The sequence below is a fragment of the Alligator mississippiensis genome, chromosome 3 (genome assembly GCF_030867095.1).
Source record: "Alligator mississippiensis isolate rAllMis1 chromosome 3, rAllMis1, whole genome shotgun sequence".
Taxonomy (NCBI): domain Eukaryota; kingdom Metazoa; phylum Chordata; order Crocodylia; family Alligatoridae; genus Alligator; species Alligator mississippiensis.
Window position 1 is genome coordinate 267,613,268 of NC_081826.1, and position 8,355 is coordinate 267,621,622.

Here is an 8,355-nt window from a genome sequence, read left to right on the forward strand (position 1 = left end):
CTGACCCACAGCCCCCTGCCTCCCCAGCCCTATTAGAGGGGACTCCAGATGCCCCCAGGCTCCAGCCCCTGCCAACCCTACATAACCCAAAGACTGCAGGAGGGAAACTGAGTCTGAGCCAGCCCTGGCCGACTAGGATTCTCAGACCCTGCCCCCGGGGCAGGTCTTAATGTTTCCCACCCTTTTTATAAGCAGTTCTTGCAGGATGGAACTCTACCAGCCTGCAGAGATTTGTTTGCAAAAGAGGAAACTGCCTCGAAGGGGAAAATCTGTATTTTTCTGCAGGAAATGGACAACTCAGATTCCTGGTTATGAGGAAAGGCTGAGTCTGGACTCAGCTAGGGACATAAGTTACACACAAACCAGTTTAAGTGATCAGAAACTGGTTTAAATCTGTAACACAACAGAAATTCAGTGCACATAAACCAGTTTCAAAATGGCTGAAACTGATAAACCTGGTTGAATGTAGTATCAGACTTAACTGACTTGGTTCAAACCAGTTTATGCAACTTCTGTCCCAGGCCCCTTCCAGGTTCTAGTTAAATCAGTTTCTCAGCAGGCTTTCCAGCCCTGGACTGGGTTGTCTGCTCCAGCAGAGAAGGGGTGGGTGGGTGGGTGCAGAGGCAGGCACTGCCCCAGAGGGGTCTGGGGCCAGGGAAAGGGGTTAAATTTTTCTTTCCCCAAGTACAGAGCTGCCCTGCCCTACCCTGCTCTGTTCTGCTAAAAAACTTACTGCTGGCTGCAACTGTAAACTACAAATTCCAGAGGCACCTGGAAGCAGGAAGAGGAAGTGATGAGCAATGCTGTAGAGTCCTGTTGCAGCTGTAATTCTGGAGTGCAAATCCCAGAGACCTCAGGGGCACCAGGAAGAGGAAGTGAACATATAGCCCGTGCTGGCTACATGCTAAAGCTGTGCTCTAGCACCTCCCAGCTTGTGGCCTGAGCCACTGCAGGCATGTGGCTGCATTACCTGAATCAAAAGCAAATGTCTGTCCAGTTATTTCTCAGTTTAATCTCTGCTGATTAGACTAACCTGCAAAGACTGAATTGATTCAGCCTTGGGCTTTTTAACTGTCTGTACTTAGCTGAGAAGGGAAGACTGAGGTGGGATTTAATAACAGCCTTCAACTACCTGCAGGGTGGTTCCAAAGAGGATGGAGCTGGACTGTTCTCAGTGGTGGCAGATGACAGAACAAGGAGCAACAGTTTTAAGCTTTAGCAGGGGAAATTTAAGTTAAATATTTTAGGTTAGGTTGTTTAGGAAAAACTTTCTTACTAGGAGAAAGAAAGTTGGACTCGATGATCTATTGAGGTCCCTTCCGACCCTAACATCTATGAATCTAGGAGGGTAGTAAAGCACTGTGTGCCTGCCTGGCTTCGAACGCCCACTCATGTGCCACCTTGGCCCGAACTGTAGAGGGCACATGCTCTCTGGCTTCATGGATTCCCTGAGGTGGGCTTTGGTTGTCCCTCTGGGCTCCCCCGAACTCACCTGTCATGTCTTTGAATGTTACTTCGGGGAGTGGGGTAGCCTCGAAGGTCCCCTCAGGGATGACCACTCCACTCACGGGATGTTCATGGGGCTCCACCTCCCCTACACCCCAACCTTACACCAACCTCTGGCGGGGTGCCAGGTGTCAACACAGCCACCTCTCCTCAGTGGATGTCCCTTGTGCCTTATTGTGTCCCACTTTCCTCCTTGGGGCAGGATCGTTAGTTGTTTCAGACCCTATGCCTGGGGCCCCTTTGAGCCCGTCGGCTCTGTTCCTGGTGTCGGCATGGGTTCCCCTGTCAAGCATGGGGTAAAGAAAACAAAATGAAGAAAAGAAGAAAAAAAAAAGAACCCCAAAAGGGTCTTCCTGTCCGGTGTCCTACCGGTTGGTTCTTCCCGCACTCCTGCCCGTGCTTGGCAGTATTCCCCCCATGCTGGTCCTGCGGGGTCTCTCTTCCCTTTCCGCTCCCAGCCCAGCTCCCTGACCCGGTACCTGGAAGCGGCTGGGTGGACAAACTTCTGCTTCCCCAGGGTAGGTCTCAGCCTGTTCCTCTGGGTCACCGTCCTTATTGCACTGTTGTTCGGAACCTCCACCACCGAACTTCCTCGGAGGTACAAGGGGGAAGTCACCCCTGGTACTCCTCCCCTCCTGGGGCTCTGCCTCGGTACCTTTGGTGTGAGGGACCCCTGCTGCTCCAGCTGCCACCCATCATATGGGCGCTCCCCGTTCATGCCGGCCCTGTCTGTTGCTGGCACGGAGAGCCTTTGCCTCCTCACTCACTCTCTCCGCCTTACTGCCGGTGGCCGCTTTTATCTTTGCTGGCCGGTGCATCCCTGTGACGTCACCCACTGGTTTTAATTGCATAAAGACGCAGCTTGTGAACCACGTGGGCTCTTCTCTTCGTCCCTCCGGCATTGTGCCTCCTACAGGTGAGTAGTTATTTCATGCTTCCCTCTTTATTTTGATGGTTTTTTTCCATGCTGTGCCCTGCAGGCGGGGCTTCCCAATCCTTCTTCTTGGTCTCCCCGGGACACACTGGAATAAGGTACCCAGAGAAGTTGTGGTCTCTCCATCCTTACAGGTTTTTAACACCTGGCTTAAGCAGGGGTCTTAAAGCAGAGGATTGGACTACGCCTCTTGAAATCCCTTCTAGCCCTAATTTTCTATGTATCTATGGTTCTATATGTATTAGGGAGATGCCCTTATTTGTTGGAATTAAACAAAGATGAAGAGAGCTATTTAGAATATTTCAGCCTGTTTCTGTTCTCACTTAAATTAACAGGATTCTGGAACATTATTATTGCAGCTAATAAATGCATTTGGCATTTATACTTAAAGCTAGGGGGTGAAAAGAACCCTTAAGATGCTAGGAGATCTCAATTCTTACTGAGGACAAAGGAATATTAAGGCTCTCTAGGGCCAGGAAGGAGACAATCAGCAGGACTGCAATACCAAATATTGAAGTGTGTTTCACAAGAGCTGACAAGTGGCAAGGGTTACCGCCTTCATTAGGTTAGCAGTTGAAAAATCTGAAGAAAGACAGAGTTAGCTGGAGGACAGGATTCAAATCAAGCCATTGTTAACAATACTTATAGCATCCTCAGATGTATTTTCACAGAAAGAATTTAAATACACATCTACTTCCTAGAAAGGATTACAACCATTAGATTTAATCCAAACAAGGATAACAATCAATAGAAGACTTCATAATCCATGAGGAAGGAATGATGGGTGATGTCCTGCCCTAGAGAAGGAGGAGTTATGCTGCCACAATACCACAACATCCCCTTACCAGATTTTCAGCTTCCACCGGATTCTGTGCCAACTTCTGTCAATGACAGGCTGGATCCAGCCCTGGCATACACAGGTAAAGCTTTGTGGAGGTCAAAGGAGTCAAATCTTGAATACGTCTGTATCTTGGTGCCTACGTTTCTCTCCTCACCATTGTAGCTGAGGCCCGGCTTTCACAAATTCAGACTTTGGAGTGTAAAATGATGTATCCTATCTATATCCCTGGGCTTCTTTCAAAACTGATGGAATTTGGATAAAATGAGATCATACTGTCACAGAATTTCAGCAGCAGACAGCTAAGCAAATTAAATCCACCTGCACCAGGGGAGAATAATGAATAATCACCTATCTGTTCCCACTTACCTACCATTGGCCTGTTGCCCAAGAGACTCACAGAGTTTTTTACTTCTTCAGATTTTTTGGTTGCATCTGCAGGTAAGGTGGAGGCTTTCTATCTTTCATACACCATTTCCCCACAGGACCAGCCCTCCTTCAAAGGCAGGCATACCTTTGATATGCCCGCTTATGTCAAATCTAACATGACCTGTGGTTCCGATAGCAAGCTTAACCTTTCAAAAAAAGAAAAAAAGGCAGTGAGCCAAAGTGTGGTCATCTCTGGTGTAATTCACATGAAGGAAGAAGGGTTACATCAGGGCTAAATTTGATCCCAGGGGTCTGTGAGGTATCTTAAAATATATCACATTTGGTTCATGAAAAGTACTGGTAACAATGTCACACATGAACCATCTTCATTTCTCAGTTATGCTGGTGCAAGCCTAGAGCAATGTCAAGTGAGTAATTCAGGATTTAGTCCAGTGTACACAAAAGCATCTTCTGTCCTGTATCTTCTTGGCTTTCTTCCTTTGGTCTCTAAGTTTGACTTGTTTTTGCCTTTTTTACTTTTATTTAGTGTATTTTCCTGTTTCTGTCACCTTTCTTTTCACTTATCAACAAGCTGCAACTTGCCAGTGCTGTCTATCTTCCCTACTTACTCCTCAGTAGGTGTGTCTACATGAGATCCTTTACTGCACAGTAATTTACTGCACAGTAAAGCATCATTGTTTAAATGTGCAGGAAGTTACTACACAGTAAATTAATCTACTGCAGGGTTAGTTTACTACCTAAAAATGCTGGTAGTAAATGAACTGTGCAGTAGGTACTGCCCAGTAGCATATGTGTAGATGCTGACCGGGAACAAATTTGCTCCCAGTCAGCCCCACCACCAGGGGACTACACTCAGACTTGCCCCAGAGGCATGGGGCTTGGAGTTTCTCCAGCCCAAGAGCTGGAAGGGTGCTTTGCCTGCCTCAGCCTGGCCTTTACTCCAGTCTCAAGTGGAATCCCTAAGGATCATTGAAGGAGTCACACACCATAGTCTGGGGCCCCAACTGGTCCCAGAGATAGACCACAGACCTGATTTGCACTGTGGGGTGATGGCAAGATGCAGAGCCAGTTTTCCTGGGGCAGGTGCTCCAATGCCCACATCTATGAGGTCCTGGTCAGCCACATGCAAGAGTGCAGGCACCAGTGGTTAGCATGACAGTGCCACATGAAGGTTGAGGCCCTGTGGGTGCAGTGAGTCCATGTCACCAACCACAACCACTGCTCCAGGGCTGCCTGCAGGACCATGCCCTTCATGTGGCAGCTGGACTGTATCCTGGCTCCCCAGGACCCTGAAAGCAGCTGTGCCCTGTTCTCCAGCAAGGGTGTCCTGCTAGAGCCTCCTCTGTGGCCTGGCAGCAGTGACTCATCTGCAGAGGAGGGCCTCTTGGGGCACCAGACACAGGTCCTGGTGTGCTTCCCACCCTTGGGTTTGTCCAGCAGCTCCAGGAGCCCAGGCCAGTGACTGCCACACCAGCTCTGGGTGGACAACCCCACACAGGAGTCCAGGCCACAGATGGCACCAACCACCACGATGAGCTCCAGCTCCTCCCTGGGAGGGGATGGGGGTCACTGCCCAGGCAGCCAGGCACCATGCTCTTTCAGCTTGGGACACTGGTGGGATCCACACCTCATCACTGCCTGCAGGGACAGACTTGGGCCACCACAGATGCCTGCCATTCCCATCCCCCAGTAATACAGGGAGGAAGGCTGGGGGGGGAAGGTAGCAACACGGCCACCCAGCACGCACCAGCTCTCCTTCCCACCCCTGGGCTGTAGACCTGGACCAAAGGGCCCCACATGGGGGGAGGGTCCTCCCCTCCCTTTCTCTCCTCTCCCCTGTCCGCCCCTGCTTGCAAGAGGAGAACGGGGGGAGTGGGTCTGGAGCTGTGGCAGCTGCTGCCAGGAGCCAGCCCTGTCCTGGCCTGGCCTGGCCTGGCCTGGCCTGGTTAGGAGATCAGAATGACAGGCTGCTTGCCTATGGAGGGAGCAGGAATGGAGAGCTTGGCCAGCAGCTGCCTATGGCAGAGCCCATCCACCCAACTTACCATGGTCCCTGGGCATCTGTGCATGTACAACCCCTGATCTGAGGTCAGGCAGTGCACAGTGCTTTGATATAGAACATGTTATCTCTGAAATGTTCCAAACTATCACAAAAAGCCTCTCTCTCCTAGTTCTGCAGGTCCAGCATGTGCACATGAGGGAGAGGCACCAGCCACCACCGGGGATGTGCCCTCAGGGACACTGCCACCCTTGGCCAGCATGCTCCACATGCACTGCTTCCAACAGCGGCAGACACAAGACTGGACCCTGCTGTTGTACCAGCTGGTCACCATGGCAGAGAAGTGGCTGGCAGACTCATGGGCCTGGCACGCCAAAGACATTGCATGTGACTGGGAGAAGGATTGTGAGGACCAGGTGTTCTGGGACAGGCTTCTGGCCTTCAAGGACAGGCACATTGCTCTCCTCAAGAAAATGTTAAAGGTGAAGGAGCGGCAAGTGGCCATGGTGGTCTGGGCAGTGGAGGCTCCAGAGGAGGACCACCAGGTGCTGGACACCATCCTGGCCCTGATGGTCACCTTCATGTCACCTGCTGCCTTGCCCCTGGCACTGCCTGTCCCGTGACAGCCACCCAGCAGCAAGTCCCACAGTGGGCTTAGGCTGAGGGGCAGCAGCACCTGCAGCAGCCAGGGCTCCCTGCCCTTGCACTCACGCTGGGTCCCCCAGCAGCCGGCCCCTCTACCAGGGACCTCCTCCTCCCACCGCCGTTGTTTGCCCATGAGGCATATGGCACTTTAACAGGGACTGCCTGCAGTAGGGCCAGCACTGCACATGGGCCCTGCTGGCCTTGGTTTCATGATGGAGGAGGAGGATCCAGCAGTGCAGGCAGAACAGTGGCCACCCTCAACCCTGGGTGAGCTCCCCACCTGATGGCCTTGCTGTGGTGTGCGCACCCATGGTCGTATGGCCAGAGGCTGGGGTGCTGGGCACCTGTCCCCTGAATCCTCCCTGTAGGCACCTCCACCCCACCATCCCCCACCCTGGGAGACCACACAGCACAGTGTATATTGTTTGCACAGGGAAGAGGGTGCTTTATTGTTGGTGGGTGGTGGGATTAGTGGTGTGGTCTGGGTTTGGGGGGAAGGGTGGGAGGGAGTCTGTAGTTGTGGAGGGAGAGTGGGACAGGGTCTCGGTTTGTGGAGGGAAATAAAAACATTTGCTGAAAACTGTCCACAGTTTCCACTGAGGTCCAGGGCCTCTGTGAGTGGGGGGCCATTACTGTCACTGCCTCCACAGCTGATGCTCCAAGTGCCAGGTCTCCTTTGCCTGCTGCTTCCCTTCTCTGCTCACACCTTGTGGAAGAGCTCTCCTTGGGCCTCACAGATGTTATGCAGCACACAGGCTGTGACGATGACCCAGGGGATATTGGCCTCCATGACCTTGAGGCAGGCAGTGAAGGTGCACCAGCATCCTTTGAGGTGGCTAAAGGCACACTCCACCAGTGCATGGCTCCAGCCTAGGTACCTGTTGAAATATGCCTGGTATAGGTTGAGCTGGCTGATGTAGGGCCACATGAGCCAGGTGAGGAGTGGGTAGGTGGGGTCCCTGATAATGACATTGCCTGATAATGGAGGTCTGGAACACCTCTGCACCAGGGCGGAATTCCAGAAGAACCAGGCATTGTGGGTACTATTAGCTAAGCCAGGGCTGATATGTCTGAAGGAGCCTGGGTGGTCCACCGCAGCTTGAAGTACAACTGAATGGAAGCTCCACAGTCTGTAGTATGGGTAGTGCCCCCAGGGCAGGCAGGTGATGGGGATGTGGGTCCTATCCAGGGTCCCAGTGCACTACAGAAAGCCCAGGGTGCAGAATCCTGCCACCACCTTCAGGGGGTCATTGACCTGGAGCATGGTGTAGGCCAGAATGTTCTGGAGGATGCCAAAGACCTCCAGGATGGCCTCCCTAGTGGTTGTTTTGCCCACCCCGAAGAGGTGGCCGATGTACTGTAGGCTGGTGGGCATGGTTAGCTTGAGGAGGGTGATGGCCAGCTAGGTCTCTATGGGGAAGGACAGCTGCATAGTGGTGGGCTGTGTTTCAGGTACAGGTGGAGCTGGTCAAGTAGCAACCCAAAGGTGGGGTGGTGAGCCAGGCCATGTGGCCATTTAGCATGGGAGGGTGAGAGCAGGAGAGTGGAGCAGGGCAGGAGGAGGCCTGGAGCAGCCTACTCCCATAAGCAACAAATCCCCTCCGAGGAGGCTGCATGTGTAGATACCTGCCCAGTGCTGTTTTACTGCATAGTAAACCCAAATACCCTTAATTGGACATGTAGATTCACCCAGTGTTCTTTAATCAACACTGCTATCTGCTTCTCTCCCATGGTTGCTTTTATTTTTTGCTTTTCAATAAAGAAGAGTGAAAAAATCAAACATTTTTTTCCAGCTTGCTCTGAAGGTCCCTCCAAGAAAAATACAATACAGTATTTCTTACTGTGTGTCCTGGTGGGGATTGTATTTTCCATCTATCCTTGCTATATGCCTTTAATTTTCTCCTTTTTGTTTTAGAATATAATAGGTTTTTTAGGATAGGAAAAAAAATTCAACATACTTGCCTTTGTTTGATTATCTCAATTCCCTTATCAATTTCCAATGTCAAGCCAGGCCTCTCTGGGTCTGTTATCTGGTACCATGAT

The 8,355-nt window shown here is 51.5% G+C and overlaps 1 long non-coding RNA gene across 1 annotated transcript; it reads left to right on the forward strand.

Moving 5' to 3' along the window:
* The first annotated feature begins 630 nt into the window (after positions 1-630).
* Positions 631-8,092, forward strand: LOC109285325 (uncharacterized). The gene is made up of 2 exons (XR_009461129.1): positions 631-3,360; positions 5,840-8,092. It is a non-coding gene; the product is annotated as an uncharacterized LOC109285325 (long non-coding RNA).
* Positions 8,093-8,355: the final 263 nt, after the last annotated feature.